The 21,409-nt window shown below is 41.1% G+C and overlaps 1 protein-coding gene across 1 annotated transcript in view; it reads left to right on the top strand.

Annotated features, from left to right (window-relative positions):
* Nucleotides 1-11,397: 11,397 nt before the first annotated feature.
* LOC126419279 (U-scoloptoxin(16)-Er12a-like) overlaps nt 11,398-21,409 on the top strand; it is a 105,158-nt gene continuing 95,146 nt past the window's right edge. Inside the window, exon 1 of the mRNA XM_050086448.1 lies at nt 11,398-11,540. The gene's annotated coding sequence lies outside the window, so the exon portion shown is untranslated. The remainder of the gene's footprint in view (nt 11,541-21,409) is intronic.

Below are 21,409 nucleotides of genomic sequence, written 5' to 3'. Positions count from 1 at the left end.
ATTGTCGGAAGGACAGACTCAGCATACAGGAAAGTCAAAACAACCTTTGGTGACATTAAAAGCAACGGTGGTAACGTTAAGAGTGCAACGGGAATTCCACTGTTAAATGCAGAGGAGAGAGCAGATAGGTGGAAAAAATACATTGAAAGCCTCTATGAGGGTGAAGATTTGTCTGATGTGATAGAAGAAGAAACAGGAGTCGATTTGGAAGAGATAGGGGATCCAGTATTAGAATCGGAATTTAAAAGAGCTTTGGAGGACTTCGGGCCCGCATCTTGTGGTCGTGCGGTAGCGTTCTCGCTTCCCACGCCCGGGTTCCCGGGTTCGATTCCCGGCGGGGTCAGGGATTTTCTCTGCCTCGTGATGGCTGGGTGTTGTGTGCTGTCCTTAGGTTAGTTAGGTTTAAGTAGTTCTAAGTTCTAGGGGACTGATGACCATAGATGTTAAGTCCCATAGTGCTCAGAGCCATTTGAACCATTTGAGGACTTCGGTCAAATAAGGCAGAAGGGATAGATAACATTCCATCAGAATTTCTAAAATCATTGGGGGAAGTGGCAACAAAACGACTATTCACGTTGGTGTGTAGAATATATGAGTGTGGCGACATACCATCTGACTTTCGGAAAAGCATCATCCAGACAATTCCGAAGACGGCAACAGCTGACAAGTGCGAGAATTATCGTACAATCAGCTTAACAGCTCATGCATCGAAGCTGCTTACAAGAATAATATACAGAAGAATGGAAAAGAAAATTGAGAATGCGCTAGGTGACGATCAGTTTGGCTTTAGGAAAAGTAAAGGGACGAGAGAGGCAATTCTGACGTTACAGCTAATAATGGAAGCAAGGCTAAAGAAAAATCAAGACACTTTCATAGGATTTGTCGACCTGGAAAAAACGTTCGACAATATAAAATGGTGCAAGCTGTTCGAGACTCTGAAAAAAGTAGGGGTAAGCTATAGGGAGAGACGGGTCATATACAATATGTACAACAACCAAGAGGGAATAATAAGAATGGACGATCAAGAACGAAGTGCTCGTATTAAGAAGGGTGTAAGACAAGCCTTTCGCCCCTACTCTTCAATCTGTACATCGAGGCAGCAATGATGGAAATAAAAGAAAGATTCAGGAGTGGAATTAAAATACATGGTGAAAGGATATCAATGATACGATTCGCTGATGACATTGCTATCCTGAGTGAAAGTGAAGAAGAATTAAATGATCTGCTGAACGGAATGAACAGTCTCATAAGTACACAGTATGGTTTGAGAGTAAATCGGAGAAAGACGAAGGTAATGAGAAGTAGTACAAATGAGAACAGAGAGAAACTTAACATCAGGATTGATGGTCACGAAGTCAATGAAGTTAAGGAATTCTGCTACCTAGGCAGTAAAATAACCAATGACGGACGGAGCAAGGAGGACGTCAAAAGCAGACTCGCTATGGCAAAAAAGGCATTTCTGGCCAAGAGAAGTCTTCTAATATCAAATACCGGCCTTAATTTGAGGAAGAAATTTCTGAAGATGTACGTCTGGAGTACAGCATTGTATGGTATTGAAACATGGACTGTGGGAAAACCGGAACAGAAGAGAATCGAAGCATTTGAGATGTGGTGCTATAGACGAATGTTGAAAATTAGGTGGACTGATAAGGTAAGGAATGAGGAGGTTCTACGCAGAATCGGAGAGGAAAGGAATATGTGGAAAACACTGATAAGGAGAAGGGACAGGATGATAGTGTGGTGTCACCGCCAGACACCACACTTGCTAGGTGGTAGCTTTAAATCGGCCGCGGTCCATTAGTACATGTCGGACCCGCGTGTCGCCACTGTCAGTGATCGCAGACCGAGCGCCACCACACGGCAGGTCTCGAGAGACGGACTAGCACTCGCCCCAGTTGTACGGACGACTTTGCTAGCGACTACACTGACGAAGCCTTTCTCTCATTTGCCGAGAGATAGTTAGAATAGCCTTCAGCTAAGTCCATGGCTACGAACTAGCAAGGCGCCATTAGCATTATATTGCATTTATCTAGAGAGAGTCTCACTTGTATCATCAAGTACGCTGTATACAAATGATGGATTAAAGTATTCCAGCAGCTACGTACTTTTCTTTATAGCATTCATTACGTATCCTGTTTCAGACCTAACGCCCGCCTGCGTGAGTTAGCGCGTGCATGTTGGCCTCCTCTTTCAATTAGTGTGCGTAGTGTTGGCAAGTCTGCCGACACTACAGATAGGACATCTGCTAAGACATGAGGGAATGACTTCCATGGTACTAGATGGAGCTGTATAGGGCAAAAACTGTAGAGGAAGACAGAGATTGGAATACGTCAAGCAAATAATTGAGGACGTAGGTTGCAAGTGCTACTCTGAGATGAAGAGGTTGGCACAGGAGAGGAATTCGTGGCGGGCCGCATCAAACCAGTCAGTAGACTGATGACAGAAAAAAAAAAGCTTATTGACATTTCAGTCAAAAGAGAACAATAGGTTTGGATCTGAGTTCATACTTGCTTCTAATGTAGGCAACTGATGCCAGCCTTATTCTCCTACTACCACTGACCAATATTTATGGGACAGCGCCCACATATTGGAGCCAATATTCAGTTGAATTCATATAGAACCAACGTAAATATCTCTGATGCACAGATTGCAGCCAGTGCATTTGCGGTTTTGAGTGTGAATAATATTTCTCCACTGTTCCTGAGACATTTCGAAAGAATCAACCTGGAAATAAATTCGACGACGACGAATGAACAAACAAACAAGCTCAGTTTTGGAACTGCAATGACGGAAAACAAGCAACATTGGAACAATGTGTGGTTGGCGTATTGATACTGGCCCGACATCCTTTGATGTTTGGTTGGACCACGAACAAGCATAGGAGTTCTACCAACGTTGGGGCCAACCAGTGCCGTAGTTAGGCAGTTTGTCACAAAGTGTGGACTCTGAAATTGTCCGCCCCCCTCCCCCCCCCCCCCCCCCCCCACACACACACGTACACAAACATATCGAATATTTTTTTGGAGAACTAGTACTTTGATACAAGTGCTTAAGTGTGTGAAGTATACGGTTAACTATATGAGAATACAGGCTTTCTCGACGAATCTCGATGATAAAATCTTCTCGGGTTGACAGCTGAGTCAATGTGTTGTTCTCCAGCAACGTTTCAGCAAGTTTCTTACTTTCCATCTTCAGCCTGACTCAGCTGTCAACCCGAGAAGATTTTATCATACTGTTAACTATTTTGTAAACAGTTTTTATGAACAGAAACATTTAAGTAAAACGCATTTGTGTAAATAATACAATTTAATTGATTGTTAATGAAGCAGTACAAACTTCCAAACATCTTCTTAGTGATAGGTGACTCTAACATGTAGCTTGGAATTTATTCCTTCTTTTTCCGCAGCAAATTTTGAAATTGTATCATCAAGACCGATGTGTTTACCTGCACTATTTTCGATTGACAAAACCGCCAAACTAGAGAGTTGTGCTTGACTCTTAGTGGGCCTAAGGTAATTCTTAACAAGACTGAGCCTTGAGAAACTCCTCTCACGTAACGCTGTCGAAACACACAAAGTTAAGAAAAGTCTCTACACCAAAATGAGGTTTGGAATAAATTTCGAAAATTCATATTCAGACAGCCTATAAGAATCTTAAAGACGTCCAACAAGGAGTTTCTTCTCTCGGAACTCTGGAAGCTTCCAGGCTGATATTGAATTTCTGCAAGGATACCAGGTTTAGAAATCTCTATACATAAAAGGCAATGTCCTGAATGACTGGCGTGACTCATCAGCGCCCAGCCCAACCGCTAAAGGACAGAAACTTGAAATTTCGAGAAGATCTGGCTCTTACACTGTGGGCGTCGTTTAAGAAGGGATCTTTCGAAATTCTGACGGTAAGGGCATGAAATAAGGGATGAAGTGTTTTTTTGAAAAATGTCGCTGTTAAGCCAATTTTGAAGCTAGACCTACGGAAATTGGTATCTCGTTTCTCTGTCAGAAATAAAGAAATACGTGCTTCAGCATTTTTGGAAATTAACCCGATGGGTTTGAAATAGTGGGTGAAAGCTTTTTGGAAAATATATCATTATTAAAGAACTACTAAGGTATTATTAAAGCTATGTCGATGAACATTAGTATTTGACTTCTCGGATATAAATAAAAAAATACGTGTTTCAGTGTTTTTAGAAACTGAAGACCTAAGAGGATGAAATAGGGGATGAGGTTTCTTATGAAAATATTTTATTATGCAAACATTTTTAAAACTAAATCTATGGAAAATTAAATTTGGCTTCTCAGAAATAAAAAATACATGTTTCGCTGGTTTTGGAAATTTAACCCTCATGGGCGTGAAACGGGAGATAATTGCTTTTATGAAAATGTTTCATTGTGCAAGCATTTTTGAAGTTAAATCTATGAAAATTTGTATTTGACTTCTCCGTCGGAAATAAAACATACGCATCTCACTGTTTTTGGAAATACAAACCCAAGGGATTACAATAGGGGGTGAACATTTTATGAAAATATCTCACTGGGAAAGCATTTTTAAAGCAAAGTCTTTGAAAACTGGTGTTTGGCTTCTCGCTTGGAGATGAAAAAATGTGTAATTCCCTGTTTTTGAAAATTCAGCTCCTAAGAGGGTGAAATAGGGTCAGACTGATTCACTGACTCCTCATTGCCCAGCCCAAACCGCTAACGATAGAAATCTCAAGTTTGAAGAGGCCGTGAGTCTTAACTATTGGCATCGCTTAGGAGCAGATTGTCCTAAATTACACTCCTATGGGGGTGCAATAGGGGATGAAAGACTTTTTGAAAGTGTGTCGCCATTAAGGGAATTCTCAAGCCAGAACTACGAAAACTGGAATTTGATTTCTCAGTTAGAAAATAAAAAAATATGTGTTTCAGCATTTTTGAAAATTCAATCAATAAGGGGGTAAAAAAGTGAATGAGAGTTTTCTTTGGAAATAAATAATTACTAAAGAGCTACTAAAGGATTTTTAAGACTACAACTATCACAAGCGGTATTTGACTTCTCGGTTAGAAATAAAAAAAAATACATGTTTCAGTGTTTCTGGAAACTCAGCCCCTAAGAGAGTGCAATAGTGGCAGAAAATTTTAAAGAAAATATTTCGGTATTTAAAAAATTTTAAAGTTTAAGTTACAAAAATTGGTACTTCACTTCTCGGTTAGATATAAGTAAATATTTGTTGTTGTTGTTGTGGTCTTCAGTCCTGAGACTGGTTTGATGCAGCTCTCCATGCTACTCTATCCTGTGCAAGCTTCTTCATCTCCCAGTACCTACTGCAGCCCACATCCTTCTGAATCTGCTTAGTGTATTCATCTCTTGGTCTCCCCCTACGATTTTTACCCTCCACCCTGCCCTCCAATACTAAATTGGTGATCCCTTGATGCCTCAGAACATGTCCTACCAACCGATCCCTTCTTCTGGTCAAGTTGTGCCACAAACTTCTCCTCTCCCCAATCCTATTCAATACTTCCTCATTAGTTATGTGATCTACCCATCTAATCTTCAGCATCCTTCTGTAGCACCGCATTTCGAAAGCTTCTATTCTCTTCTTGTCCAAACTATTTACCGTCCATGTTTCACTTCCATACATGGCTACACTCCATACAAATACTTTCAGAAATGACTTCCTGACACTTAAACCTATACTCGATGTTAACAAATTTCTCTTCTTCAGAAACGCTTTCCTTGCCATTGCCAGTCTACATTTGATATCCTCTTTACTTCGACCATCATCAGTTATTTTGCTCCCCAAATAGCAAAACTCCTTTACTACTTTAAGTGTCTCATTTCCTAATCTAATACCCTCAGCATCACCCGACTTTATTCGACTACATTCCATTATCCTCGTTTTGCTTTTGTTGATGTTCATCTTATATCCTCCCTTCAAGACACCATCCATTCCGTTCAACTGCTCTTCCAAGTCCTTTGCTGTCTCTGACAGAATTACAATGTCATCGGCGAACCTCAAAGTTTTTATTTCTTCTCCATAGATTTTAATACTTACTCCGAATTTTTCTTTTGTTTCCTTTACTGCTTGCTCAATATACAGATTGAATAACATTGGGGAGAGGCTACAACCCTGTCTTACTCCCTTCCCAACCACTGCTTCCCTTTCTTGTGCCTCGACTCTTATAACTGCCATCTGGTTTCTGTACAAATTGTAAATAGCCTTTCGCTCCCTGTATTTTACCCCTGCCACCTTTAGAATTTGAAAGAGAGTATTCCAGTCAACATTGTCAAAAGCTTTCTCTAAGTCTACAAATGCTAGAAACGTAGGTTTGCCTTTCCTTAATCTTTCTTCTAAGATAAGTCGTAAGGACAGTATTGCCTCACGTGTTCCAGTATTTCTACGGAATCCAAACTGATCTTCCCCAAGGTGGGCTTCTACTAGTTTTTCCATTAGTCTGTAAAGAATTCGAGTTAGTATTTTGCAGCTGTGACTTATTAAACTGATAGTTCGGTAATTTTCACATCTGTCAACACCTGCTTTCTTTGGGATTGGAATTATTATATTCTTCTTGAAGTCTGAGGGTATTTCGCCTGTTTCATACATCTTGCTCACCAGGTGGTAGAGTTTTGTCAGGACTGGCTCACCCAAGGCCGTCAGTAGTTCCAATGGAATGTTGTCTACTCCAGGGGCCTTGTTTCGACTCAGGTCTTTCAGTACTCTGTCAAACTCTTCACGCAGTATTGTATCTCCCATTTCATCTTCATCTAGATCCTCTTCCATTTCCATAATATTGTCCTCAAGTGCATCGCCCTTGTATAGACCCTCTATATACTCCTTCCACCTTTCTGCTTTCCCTTCTTTGCTTAGAACTGGGTTTCCATCTGAGCTCTTGATGTTCATACAAGTGGTTCTCTTATCTCCAAAGGTCTCTTTAATTTTCCTGTAGGCAGTATCTATCTTACCCCTAGTGAGATAAGCCTCTACATCCTTACATTTGTCCTCTAGCCATCGCTGCTTAGACATTTTGCACTTCCTGTCGACCTCATTTTTGAGACGTTTGTACTCCTTTTTGCCTGCTTCATTTACTGCATTTTTATATTTTCTCCTTTCATCAATTAAATTCAATATTTCTTCTGTTACTAAGGATTTCTACTAGCCCTCGTCTTTTTACCTACTTGATCCTCTGCTGCCTTCACTACTTCATCCCTCAAAGCTACCCATTCTTCTTCTACTGTATTTCTTTCCCCCATTCCTGTCAATTTTTCCCTTATGCTCTCCCTGAAAATCTGTACAACCTCTGGTTCTTTCAGTTTATCCAGGTCCCATCTCCTTAAATTCCCACCTTTTTGCAGTTTCTTCAGTTTTAATCTACAGGTCATAAACAATAGATTGTGGTCAGAGTCCACATCTGCCCCTGGAAATGTCTTACAATTTAAAACCTGGTTCCTAAATCTCTGTCTTACCATTATATAATCTATCTGATACCTTTTAGTATCTCCAGGGTTCTTCCATGTATACAACCTTCTATCATGATTCTTAAACCAAGTGTTAGCTATGATTAAGTTGTGCTCTGTGCAAAATTCTACCAGGTGGCTTCCTCTTTCATTTCTTAGCCCCAATCCACATTCACCTACTACGTTTCCTTCTCTCCCTTTTCCTACACTCGAATTCCAGTCACCCATGACTATTAAATTTTCGTCTCCCTTCACTATCTGAATAATTTCTTTTATTTCATCATACATTTCTTCAATTTCTTCGTCATCTGCAGAGCTAGTTGGCATATAAACTTGTACTACTGTAGTAGGCATGGGCTTCGTGTCTATCTTGGCCACAATAATGCGTTCACTATGCTGTTTGTAGTAGCTTACCCGCATTCCTATTTTCCTATTCATTATTAAACCTACTCCTGCATTACCCCTATTTGACTTCGTGTTTATAACCCTGTAGTCACCTGACCAGAAGTCTTGTTCGTCCTGCCACCGAACTTCACTAATTCCCACTATATCTAACTTTAACCTATCCATTTCCCTTTTTAAATTTTCTAACCTACCTGCCCGATTAAGGGATCTGACATTCCACGCTCCGATCCGTAGAACGCCAGTTTTCTTTTTCCTGATAACGACATTTGTTAGAGGATGAAAGTTGCTATGGAAATATCTCCACAAGAACGCAACTGACATGTTTAACAAAATCTTTGGACTTCAGCCACCAGAATCGCTTTTAGGTCAGAAGTACGTTCGGCCTTATTTAGAGCGAAAAGCTTAGAAGGTGTTGCAATCTGTGAACAACATAAAAATTCGATTAAATAAAAAAGAAAAATATCTCTGCAGGCCATAGAGCCTACGCGAGCGAAGCAGCGGGCGCTAAGCTAGTCTCCTGAAAACCTCAACTGCACTTTTTAGAATAGTGATAAGTTACGTTTCCTAGGTTTTAATCAGATTTATAGACTCTAAAATAGCAAAACCATCTGATACGAGTTCCATGGTTTTGCGATGAGTATCGATTTCTCGTAGGAACCTGCCGAGTTACTCTAACACTAGTGACTGGTGCAAAGTCAGCATTCCGTCTGCAGCCTTCTCAGTAGGTATCATTTCCTTATTCCTAATATTTCCACTTCCTTCCACAGGAATGCCCACCTCGTCGCACGTGGCCTGCGTAAATTGAAGTGCTTCGTCAACAAAATAATTTCTCTTGTGTTTCAAAGAAACATCTTAGCAACCCACAATCCGCAGCGGCCCTAAAAAATCTCTGAATACCTTTGCACGTGGAGGAATTCTTGTAAGACAATACTCCATAAACGAAAGAAAAATTAAATGAGAAATCACACAATCCAGGCAGTAGAGTTTGGACAGCTATTGTTTCTATAGTTTCCAAAGAATCGGACAGCTACTCCGCGGCAACGCTAATCCTTTTAAAGCACTGATACACAGGTTTGAAAGCTTCATAGTTAGCACACCACAGTGAATCTGAAACTCTCTTAATTATAGTTCCAACGTTTCTCAGAAGAATCTTCCAATGTCTACATGTACATCTACGGGATTACTTCGCCCTTCACAGTTAAGTGCCTGGCAGATGCACTTTCTGCGCGAGCTCTGCTTCCTCTTATTTTAGTGTGATGAGCATTTCTCCCTATGTAGGTGGTCACCAACAAAATATTTTCAGACTCTGATGATAAAGTTGGTGACTGAAGTTTCATAATAAGGTCCTGCCGCAACGAAAAACGCCTTTCTTTTAATGACTGCCACCCCAACTCGTGTATCATTTTCGTGCCACATTCTCTCTTACTTCGCGATAATGCAAAACTTCTTTGAACTTTTTTGATGTCGTCCGTCAATCCTATCTGATGCGATCCCACACAGCACAGTACAGCAAAACTTCAGAAGAGTGCGGACAAGTGAATGTAAGCAGTCTCTTTAGCAGTCCTGCTACACTTTCTGTGTTCTGTCAGTACATCTGAGTCTTTCGTTGGCTTCCTTCACAGCATTATCTATGTGATCGTTCCAATTTAAGTTATTCCTAATCGGAATCCTTAAGTATTCAGTTGGGTTTACAGCCTTTAGGTATGTGTGATTTGTCGTGCAACTGAAATTCAGCGGAGAGCTTTTAGTGCTCGTGTGAATGACTTCACATTTTTCGTCATTTAGAGTCAACTGCAACCTTTTGCACCATACAGATATCGTGTGTAAATCATTTTGCAGCCGACCGTTGTGGCCGAGCGGTTCTAGGCGCTTCAGTCCGGAACCGCGCGACTGCTACGGTCACAGGTTCGAATCCTGCCTCGGGCATGGTTGTGTGCGCTGTCATTAGGTTATTTAGGCTTAAGTAGTTCTGTTCTAGGGGACTGATGACAACAACTGAGTCCCATAGTGCTCAGAGCCATTTGAACCATTTGAATCACTTGTATACTTGTGTACGCTAGATTTCCACACTCCTAAACATCCCTAGGTCCACTTCTTCCGATGTGATAGTGAAGTGGAAACATGAAGGTACACGCACAGCACAAAAGCGCATAGGCCGACCTCGTCTGTTGACTGACAGAGACCGCCGACAGTTGAAGAGTGTCGTAATGTGTAATAGTCAGACATCTACGCAGACCATCACTCAGGCATTCCAAACTGCATCAGGACCCACTGCAAGTACTATAACAGTTAGGCGGGAGGTGAGAAAACTTTTTTGATTTCATGGTCGAGTGGCTGTTCATTTGCCACACATCACACCGGTAAATGCCAAACGACACCTCGCTTGGTGTAAGAAGCGTAAACATTGGATGACTGAACAGTGGAAAAACGTTGTGTGGAGTGACGAATCACGTTACACAATGTGGCGATCCGATGACAGGATGTGAGTATGGCGAATGCCCGGTAAACGTCATCTGCCGGCGTGTGTAGTACCAAAAGTAAAATTCGGAGGCTTTGGTGTTATGGTGTGGTCATGTTTTTCATGGAAGGGGGATTGCACCCCTTCTTGTTTTGCGTGGCACTATCACAGCACAGGTCTACATTGATGTTTTAAGCATCTTCTTGCTTCCCACTGTTGAAGAGCAATTCGGGGATGGCGATTGCATCTTTCAACGCGATCGAGCACCTGTTCATAATGCACGGCCAGTGGCGGACTGTTTACACAATAACATCCCTATAATGGACTGACCTGCACAGAATCCTGACCTGAATCCTATAGATGGGATGTTTTGGAAGGTCGACTTCCTGCCAGGCCTCACCGACCGACATCGATACCCGTCCTCAGTGTAGCACTCCTTGAAGAATGGGCTGCCATTCTCCAAGAAACCTTCCACCACCTGATTGAAAGTATGCCTGCGGGAGTGGATGCTGTCATCGAGGCTAAGTGTGGCCCAACACAATATTGAATTCTACTATTACCGGTCGAGGGCGCCACGAACTTGTAAGTCAGTTTCAGCCAGGTATTCGGATACTTTTGAGCACTTAGTGTCTGTTTCAATATCCTACTGCAAATGAAATCTACTATGAGTAGAAACTGTGTGAAACCGTAAAAATTTTCTAAAGTCCCAAAAAAGACACATGTAATGTGACGTTATATGATACCTTTGACACAGCAAGAGTGGAGATTGAAAGATTGGTTTGCACAGGGTCTAAATAATGCCTTAGAGTTAAGTTCGAAAATTCTTGCTTAAAATCCTGAATGCACTCCAGCTATAGTAGAAGCATTGTCGTATCCTCGACAGACCATATTAAAAATATGTACTTAAAATACCTGTCACGGAACCCTCACCGAGCTGGTACCCGGCACGAAATGTACTCCCCCCTCCCTCACCCTCCCCCCACTCCCACCCCCTCCCACCCCCTCCAGCTGCTACGCCACTGAGGTCGTTTCATTGATACACAGATTGGACGGATACCGTTGGCGCCAGCGTTGGTCCCAATATGTGGACCCGGCCTAGAATTGAGAGCTGCGCCCCTCCGCCGCTTGGCGGCGCGGCCGTCGCTTTAAGATGTACGGGAGCGAGGCTGCAGGCACAGTTGGCCACTTGCCGCCGCAGAACGCACTGCATACCCCTCCGCCTGCTGCTTTCGTGACACTCAAAAAGGTCAGTACCAACGAGGTTCCCGATTTTCTTCAGCACTTCTCTCAAGCGTTCAATGCAACTACAGGGAGAGCCCATACTCCACTGAAAAACTTTCGGAGGTTGTTCAGGGAATTTTTGTGTGTGTTGGACCCGTGGTGTCTGGTGGCTCGTTGTAGAGTAATGGTCCACAGTCTGTTAAGTAAGATCGTGATTGGGTTAATCACTAGAAAAAAGTATTTGGCAACAAACTAAAACATTCAAATATGCCATATAAGAACAAATGAAAAGAGCAATTACGATTAATAATACGTGCAGTTTACCTGCAGCGTTGGTAATTGCTTTGCTTCTCCGAGTCATTCTTGAAACCATGTTTTCCGCGTATTCACGTGGAAGAGACCTCCAAATGCGTCACATTCGCGGTGACGACTGTTTCACAGTAAATTTTGCTTGCCCTTGACGCAATGTTAAGAATGAGTTTCCTACATAAAGGTTAATAACCATTTTACGACTTTTTGGAGTCACTTTAGCGATTCGGCCACTTTCTTCAAAGTCATCCACGTTTTTAACCACTTTATAGCGTGTTACTCACTTTTGTACAAATTACTTTGATTTCCCCTATATTTAGACGCCGCGGCATAACTCATTTTCAGGCCTTTGGGGTAGTCACAGAGAAATACAGACTCAAAACGCGACGCGTAAGCTGCACTCATCTCTATTCTTGCGTATTTCTGTCAAGAATTCAGAGTGAACTAATGTTTTACGGACGTTGCATGAAGGAGAAAGGTTCCCTCTATTGAGATGTGTAAGAGCTAACGCGATATCTTTTACCATCTGCATGTAGTGTCGATCACGCTCTTACGTGACGGATTGTATACACAATTTATTCGACTTTGTTACCCTCAATTACCTTTCTGTCTATGAAAATACACTGACAACAGTGAATAAGTTTGTAATATGTAACCACCAAAACAAAGAAGTAACCGGTTTATTGTAAACGGCTGTAATGCGGTAGCCGTCGCTGCGGGAATAGCTGAGCACAGCGAAGTTTTGTCACCCTTGCAGCTCTTTCTGTGAACTAATACTCTTGATTTATGTTGACCAAAGCTCCATCAGTAAAATAATCAATACTGCTGTGTACCAAAGATAACGCTCTACTAAAACTACGCTCCGATAGTTTCGGTACACAACACAAATGACGTAGTAAACGGTCAGATTACCAGTAGCACTGGTAGCATTGCTAGGGAAAGAAACGTAAATGAATGTTTAACAGAGAAACTGGAAACCGACAACTTCCCTTTGTTTTTAGATACTTTGTTTGTTTGTTTCTTTTGAATATAATTAGAACCGCACATCATTCAGTGGTAATCCAAAACGTATTCTATAACCTTACAGTAAATTTGCAACCCACAAAAAGTGGTTAATCGCGTCACTTCTGCGCCTTTACGTAACAAAAGCAATTACTTTAGATGCAACTACAGTTTACTAGCACAAAAGTAGAAATGTATATAATCACTGTTGTTATTCTGTATTCAATAGAAAGTTCATCATCATGCTCAAAGGTAACAATTTCCTGTTATTATTGATAGTCGTGAAAGTTGTTCATAAATAACAGAAACGTGTTTGATACCATTTCGACGAGGTACTGAAGCGGTGTTCGATAGATTTTTGTTTTGCTTTTTTATTTTACCTTTTTGTCTAGGAAATTGCGTTTTTAGTGCTATATTACAAATCTGTATTGCTTTCTTTATTTTTACTTTAAAATCCCTCTGTTTCACATTATAGATCAACGATTTTAGAGTACAACCTGAATTAAACATCGACGGTTTCGATTTTGCTGCAAATGCTATGTTCAAATGGCTCTAAGCACTATGTGACTTAACAGCTGAGGTCATCAGTCCCCTAAGACTTAGACCTACTTAAACTTAACTAAACTAAGGACATCACACACATTCGTGCCTGAAGCAGGATTCGAACCTGCGACCGTAGCAGCCGCGTGGTTCCGGACTGAAGCGCCTAGAACCGCTCGGCCACCGCGGCCGGCTACTGCTATTAACAACAGTCCGTCAACTGAACTGCAGTGTGCCGGCCGCTGTGGCCGAGCGGTTTTAGGCGCTTCAGTCCGGAACCGCGGTGCTGCTACGGTCGCAGGTGTGAATCCTGCCTCGGCCATGGATGTCTGTGATATCTTTAGTTTCGTTACGTTCAAGTAGTTCAAAGTCTAGGGGACTGATGATCTCAGATGATAAGCCCCATAGTGCTTAGAGCCATTTGAACTTTTTTTTTTTTTCATTTTTAACTGCAGTTACTGCTGATCTCTGACTGTGCTACGTAGAGATTGCTAATGAAGAGGCTACGATGCGTCGGCTAACGAAGTGGTTAACGTTAAAACTGCTATAGAAGTGGACTGCCACCAGTCGGGCGCGGCGCTTATGTCGTCTTCACCTGGCGGCCGCTGCTGTCGCGTTGTTGTCCTGGAGGGACGTCGACCAGTGTGCGATTGGCTGACCTCTTCTCACAGCCTTCTCTTCTCTGTCGTTTCCGACTTGCGTGCCGACGCTTTTATGCCGTAACAAGGTCCACTGTGGTTCATATTGACGACGAAGATGTGTATTGGCTGCTTCAGAAAAACCGCGAAACAGACTGAATGTTCCTGCTAGATCCTGTTTAAACACTCAGTCTCATAGTATATTGTGGTAGCAGTATCTTTCTATTGCCACCCTATACTGACGTTCCTGCAACAACTAAGCCAATTTCACAACCGAATTCTGAATGTACTCTAGCGATGTGTTAGGTAGTCATTACCAGGGTGATCATAAGCACCAAGTGCTTGCCAGCAGCAGCATCTTCGCGCTCATGGAACCCTCTTGCCTGAAGAGGGACCTACCCATCGGCCAGCGCTATCTCTTTTTAAAATTAATAATTATAAATTGGTACGATTGTATCAGAAGTAAAATAGTGCAAAAGTATTTTCTTACATACGAAAATGTTTTCTAACTTTCGAAATTTCGTCTCTCCCTCATCTTGGGACCACACAGAAATACTCATATTTTATACTCATTAATAAATAACTACTTGCTAAACAAAATATCATACTTCGATCCAACTAGGTACCCCACTAATTCGGCCAGACAATTTTATTAAAATCTGCTAGTCTTCGGGTGTCACAAAAACATCCCATGTTACCATGCTGGCGTAGTACTGAAAATGTTCGCTAGAAACATCGCAATCAACTGGTTGCATCCCGTCCGCGCCTCTTAGGACGTCATATGCGGGGAGCCCAAGCTGTGTTACGAATGATGGCGTTTTCCAAAACTCATACTTGCCACCAACACACACACACACACACACACACACCTGTTATAGAGTGTGAATCACAATTACACCGAAAAAAATTCGGAGTTAGTTCGGGGATATTTTCCGAGTATTTTAATGAAGGGATCTAAAGTCTCTGGTGACTCGTTAGACATATTCTATTTGATTTCTTACCCCCATATATCTTTGTATGTGTATTAGACTGAAAATATCTGTGGAACAGGGCAAATGTCAACGCTATGCGTTGTGTGTTGGAGAACTCGTGTAGTGAGAGTTTTACTCCCTTCTTTTGAAAATCTGAATAAGGTTCGTAATCCACGCTATAAACGTCAGGTTTTTATAGTCTGTCCCGAGTGAGTCCCGCAACAAGAGGCCTAACATAAAAATCACTCGGAAATATTAATTTACCAGCATAAAAATAATTTGCGCCTTACGACGTGTGTCCTGTTAATAATGTTCCGCTGCTTCTGACGTCGCTAAGCTAAAAAGAATACTTAGTGATAAAAGAAGAAATGACCAGCTGCCTCAGTTCCGAGTAGCAGTTAATAAAAAAAAAACTGCACATTGCTCTCAGTCGCTAGAAACAAAATTGCAATGTTTTAAATTCAGCTCGCTTTGTAACCGAACCAACTCACAACTGTATAACAAAAAAAGGTATATTCTTTAAAGAAAATTGCAGGTATGGCACCTAATTGTAATAACTTCCCATTGTTGTTCGTTATTGTAATACCTAGGTATTTAGTTGAATTTACGGCTTTTAGATTAGACTGATTTATCGTGTAACCGAAGTTTAACGAGTTTCTTTTAGCACTCATGTGGATGACCTCACACTTCTCGTTATTTAGGGTCAACTGCCACTTTTCCCGCCATTCAAACACCTTTTCTAAATCGTTTTGCAGTTTGTTTTGGTCTTCTGATGACTTCATTGGTCGATAAACGACAGCGTCATCTGCAAACAACCGAAGACGGCTGCTCAGATTGTCTCCAAAATCGGTTGCATAGATAAGGAACAACAAAGGATCTATAACACTACCTTGGGGAACACCAGAAATCACTTCTGTTTTACTCGATGACTTTCCGTCAGTTACTACGAACTGTGACCTCCCTGACAGGAGATCACAGATCCAGTCACATAACTGAGACGGTATTCCATAAGCACGCAATTTCACTATGAGCCGCTTGTGTGGTACAGTGTCAAAAGCCTTCCGGAAATCCAGAAATTGTTATGCCACTGGCGCAAAATCTGAATAGATATCACCTTTCAGATGTAGAAACACATCTACCAATTTTCGTTTATCTTGTGCATCTCCTTTTTGATGTTGCGATTTCTTTTTCCGACAGTGTATGTTGCAAATTGATATTTTTGGGGGGAATAAAAGAAATGTATGTAATTGGACCCATAAAAGCACATCTTAAATAGCTCTGAGCACTACGGGACTTAACATCTGTGGTCATCAGTCCCCTATAACTTAGAACTACTTAAACCTAACTAACCTAAGGACATCACACACATCCATGCCCGACGCAGGAATCGAACCTGCGACGGTAGCAGTCGCGCGGTTCCGGACTGAGCGCCTAGAACCGCTAGACCACCGCGGCCTGCTAAAAGCACATCTCCTCGGAGGAGTTGTGAGCCTATTATACAAAGCTTGACATTTACCGTCCGCGAGACATGAATTACACTCGTCACTGGAAGAGAACGGCCTGCCTGCAGCCTGCAGCTCCAGTCGAGATGAACCGCCTGCTTTCTAGGAAAACGCCCTTACATTCCAGTACCGGTTTCTCTCAACTCGCATTTCTCGCTCGTTCGTCATTATCAACAGTACCTTTCTAAATATCAGAAGGTACACATTTTTAACCTTCTTAGCCTTTTGAGTACCAGTTCTTTCTGCCTGAAACCACCATTTCATTAATTTTGTTTTTAAGTACCAGTGCCTGTTACACTTTGCCGTCCGCACGTCTCGTACAAATTTATTTGCTTGGCGCCGGCAGCGCTAATTCGTATTACTTGGCCTATCGCCGGCCGCTTGTCACCTTTCCGTTGATGACAAGCTTCAAACACATTGATTTTTAACTTTCTGGAAATCCTCTATTTTGACGGATCGTTCCACAAACTCGAATTTACTTTTTAAGTAACTTCTCTGCTAGTTCTACACTGTTATAATAATTATCCATGCAGAGGTGATGCCAATTTCCGTCAGAAGGTGTCAATAATTCAATCACTGTTTTTGCTAAAGACTGCCCAGCGCCGGAATATATCTTGAATGAGGAAATGTATCCCGTACTCGAATCACACAGCATCCGAATGAGTATGCCGTATTTCGTAATTTTCATGGATTGTGAACTTTAAAATTTAGCCATCCACGCCACCGTATCATTCCTTCATCAACTGAGATGTTTTGACTTGGATTAAACGTTTCTTTAAACTTTTTGGAAAAATAGTCAATTACGAATTGCACTTTGACAAACCGGTCGGCATTATCCAGTTTGTTGTTGCTGACGGAAAAATGCAAAAATGATAATATTTGTCTGAATCGGTTGCGGGACATCGTTTTGCGAAATATTGGTGTGTCTATCAACGGATTCATTGACCAATAATCATCGATCCTTGCTTTTTTTACAATTCCCGTAAGGATAGCAAGCCCAAACCATTTTCTAAGTTCGGATCCCGTAACGTCGAAAAATTTGGCAGTTTTTAAAATCCAGTTTCCTTCTATTGCAATTTTGACTGTAGTACTTGTTGGTTTCGTTGCTAATATTTTCAAATTGATCGTTCCCAGTATATAATTGTACGATATCCTCGACGCTCTGCGTATCTTTGGGGAATACGTTTGGTCCCGGGGATCCTTCAGGTTTATTATTGGTCCTCGGTAAATCAAAGTCTGACCACTGTGCACTGTCTTCTTCCTCTGATTCAACCGAATCAGTTGGCAACCGTAGTGTTCGCCGAATTCTTCTTGGACGTATTTCACTCTCTTCCTACGATTCTGCTTCACTTTTAATTTTTTTTTGACATCCAATGTCTTCTTCCCAATCGGCCAAGTCCTGCGGAACGTCAGACTAGACGTTCGCGCATTCGTCCTAAATGATCCGAGTGTCTCTTTCGTCCACCATGATGAAAGGGCACAAGTACTTATAAAAACAAAACGCTTGTTGACCTGTGTAACTTATTGTTACCTAAACAAAACACCAACAGAATGCAAAAGATGCAGAAGTGCTGTCACCGGCCACTGCGCGATACTATGCTAACGACACCACTCTGGTGCTGCCGGCCACTGAGCGATAATCTGCAGATGACACCACTATGGTGCCGCCGCCCGTTGACCGATGTTTCGCGCACGACACCACTGTGGTGTCGCCGGACGGCATAGTGTTAACATGAAATATCCGTTGCTGTTGAAAGACAGATACATCTAGTACTATACTGAGGTAATTCTACGAATGCAGTGTGTAGTGCGTTGTAGCAGCCAGTTATAACACCCAAATCAACAGTCGCAACGAGCATACTTGACTGTAGGAAATTATCACATGCGAATTATTTTATCGTTGAAAGCAAGTATATCTAAAGTTATTGTGACGTCAATTTCAGTTTCTGCTACTGGTTTGACTGGGGCATTACGCAGTTTTGATACGAAATATGTAAAATTTTTGCTTGTTTATGATTAAGTTGTTTTAGGCATTTCATGGAAGTCCCGAGACATGGCACTGTGTCTTGGCCAAATGCGAATTTACCTTAAAATATAGCACATGAAATGGTGGATGGTTGAAATCTGTATGCCTTAGTGACCCCAAAGTAAAACTACCGCCTTTAAACAATTGGCTGTTTACTTTTTGCCACTTTCATCTTGTATTCGTTGCTACCTATGATGATAAGGTTATTTTCGTGAATGATATTAAAAGTATACCTTCTTTCGTGTTGCTGGGACCCGAAGGTTTAAACTGACATTTTTGTTGATAGTGTAAGCGGAATGAGACTGTACAACTGTCTTTTCCTCCTATTTGAGTGCAAAATATTTAAGTACAAAGAATTCCGAGTTCAACATTATATTTGAATTTTCGAGTGAAATCTGGTCTCTTCTCTATTTTATAATTGTGGTATGGCCTTTCCTGTTCACTTTCATTCCCATTATTAAAGTATCAATTCACTACCGTATTTTACGGAGTGTAAGACGCACTCTTTTCCTCGAAAAATTGGCTCCAAAATTCAGGTGCGTCTTATACCCGAAATTAATATAATAATATCCTGTGTTTGATTTAAAATTCCCGCCGGTCTTAAAAATGGCCGTATATTCGATGCCGCAGGAAATCTATCTCTATATGGCAACACTGGATTCATTGAGAAGCAGCAGTGAAAAGATGCGGCGATGCATGGGCTGCGGGGATTCACAAGCTTGCTAACACTGTCTCCCTCCCGCTCCGCCAACACAAACCCAGAACACTGTCTAGCCTGTGGCGCGTCGTTGCAGTCTGAGGTGCCATGAAAGTGATTTGTGTTATCGGTAAAAGTACAATATTTTTGTGAGTAGCCAGTTTCCTAATAGAAAAACAATGGTATTCATATGATGCGGGCTATAAATCGAAAATAAGAGCATATGCACAAGAACATAGAAACAGAGCAGGTGAGCAGCATTTGACTCTCCACCAACACAAAAACAAATCGCGATTGGCGCGCAAATAAAGAAGAACTGAAAAAGATGAAGTCCAACTGTGGAAGTAGAGGACTGAATATAAAATGGCCAAAGCTAGAAGACGTCTATTTTCAAGGATTTTAGAGGTCAGTTCGGTTTTATAAACTAAGATTTTTTTAGAATGGCTTTGTAATCTAATAATTAAAATGGTAAAAACGGTATTTAAAAAATTGCTTAAAAACTAAGGTGCGTCTTTTAGTCCGTAAAATACGGACCCACCTAGGACCCCAACTAGGATCGAAAACTATGTTCCCAAGACTACCCGAAAGGGAATCTTTCTCTGGGTTCCATTTGTTAAGTGCTGTTAATTCGCTTACATGGTGCAATACTCAGCATCCTCCATTAATACACTAACAGAACTCTCAAAAATATTGTATGTGATCCGTTAGAATATATTCTGAAATACAAATAAATAACGAAACAAACGCAAGTGCACTAAGTCGCGTCAGTGTGACAAATTGCTATCATTCAGTGTTTGAGACTATTAACTTCGTACTTTTTGCAAAGTCATGCAGCCTTCTCAGGTAGAAATTGTTAAGTAAATAAATTTGTAGTAATAACAATAATAATAGTAATTAACAATGAATTACGAGGCGTTTAATGGTAGACGGTGTGGCGCTATTAGACCTGTTTAACTTTGAAAACTAAGATATTTTACCAGCTGCTGTCTGCTTACAGCAGTCGCTCCTGTATCTTTTTCGCATTATTTATTATGGACGTAACAACTGATAAAGGTGTTGGCAACTGCGAAACGCTCCAGTTGTGTTTGAGATGTGGAGAAGTTATTTTTCGCTGTCTGTGAGGTTTAATTTTGGGACTGATCCTGTTCTTAGTGTGTATAAATGACGTATAATCTTTCGCAGTCAGAGCAGATAAATTTCGCTTTGCTGACGATACAGGCTGCGGAATATAGCCAAACAGAGCTTGAATAAGAAGTAACAATATATGAAATATTCATAAAAATTATTGATTGGTTGCCAATACAGAAGTCAACTTTAAAAAATTCGATTTCGTAGAAAGCAGACCGTACCATAATCGATAACTACAGAGCACAGAGTAATGTAAATATGTATAATGAATGTTCAAAATTCATAGGAATGCATAATGATTAAACCTTGAATTGAAAATAAGGTATTATTGGTCCTCAAACAACTGAGTTTAGCAACGTTTCCTCTGTGTGTGCCTCTGATCTTAGTGTCGACATCTTTAGAAATTACTCTTACCTAGCATACTTGCGTCCATTAGTGTTATATGGATTACACAGCTGTTAAAAAATGCACGTGTACTAACAGCCTCAAAAGACATTTACTCTGTTCTAAACTTTGTTGTACTTCAGAAGAGAGCACTTACGACTTCCAAAAAATTTTACACGTGATTTCAAAACTTTTCGAAACTTTTTCCCGCCAACACCGCCCAAAAAACCGTGAAAGGAAATTTTTTGTCGCTCACTTCATTTTCGCTGCTCATGCAGTAGAACTTCAGAACCAGGAACGCCATTTTAATTCATTACTTCCATACTATTAACTCTACACTTTGCAGTCAGTACGCACATAAACCACTGAATGTAACTGCCAAATTATGTCACTGTACGACACTTAGCTCAGAAGATATGACGTCAGAAACTTTGACATGCGTGACAAACTAGCTTTTCGTAAAACGGAGCACGAGTTTCACAGACTGTACTAATCCATTGTTTGCTGACGAAAGCACTTAACAACTACCAACAAACGTTCAAATTTTCAAATTTTTATTAGTTTGTGGGTCAATAATCCGAAACTAATAAAACGAGCACAATTAGGGCTTTGAGTCTTACACAATATAGGTTTTACGTGCTTGATGTTAAATATGCAATACCTTAACTTATTTGTTAAGTAACCAGACGTAAATGAG

The sequence above is a fragment of the Schistocerca serialis genome, chromosome 9 (assembly GCF_023864345.2).
Source record: "Schistocerca serialis cubense isolate TAMUIC-IGC-003099 chromosome 9, iqSchSeri2.2, whole genome shotgun sequence".
Classification (NCBI taxonomy): domain Eukaryota; kingdom Metazoa; phylum Arthropoda; class Insecta; order Orthoptera; family Acrididae; genus Schistocerca; species Schistocerca serialis.
Note: the sequence above shows the minus strand (reverse complement) of the source record. Positions and strands in the feature narration are given on the sequence as shown.